This window comes from Chiloscyllium plagiosum, chromosome 28 (assembly GCF_004010195.1).
Source record: "Chiloscyllium plagiosum isolate BGI_BamShark_2017 chromosome 28, ASM401019v2, whole genome shotgun sequence".
NCBI lineage: Eukaryota > Metazoa > Chordata > Chondrichthyes > Orectolobiformes > Hemiscylliidae > Chiloscyllium > Chiloscyllium plagiosum.
The window spans coordinates 50747035-50747590 of NC_057737.1; positions in this window are offsets into that span (position 1 = coordinate 50747035).

The following is a 556-nucleotide window of genomic DNA, read 5'->3' on the forward strand; positions in this document are numbered from 1 at the left end:
TCAGAAACTGCATGAATTTATGTAAAACTCTGTTATCTTACTTTTTAGATTGGAATCAATCTAAACATCAGGTCATAGACAGAGAACACAGGGGGCTAACACCTTCAACATATTGTCTAGCTATCACCATTGTTAACAGCTAACCCGAGAGAGAATGCAACTTTAAAAAAAGGTTTTGTGATTTACACATGAAAGAAGTGAAACTATCACTGTATTCTAACAGATGAAAGGCTTAACAGACAATCAATTTTTCAATGTATAATTTCAGTTACATTACACTGTAAATTTTTGCTTTAAATTCTGTGTTATGATCGAGCCCTCCACTATCACTTGATGAAAGAGCGTCGCTCTGAAAGCTAGTGTGCTTCCAATTAAACCTGTTGGACTATAACCTGGTGTTGTGTGATTTTTAACAGTGTAAAGTAGGTGTCCTTGCACATTGTTTTTAATTGTTTGATGGTGTAGAACTTGATTATTGTTTTAAAAATAATTTTTTTGTTAAAGCTTGTCATTTTCACTCATCTGGACAGTTTGCAAGAGATACAAATTCAAGAGA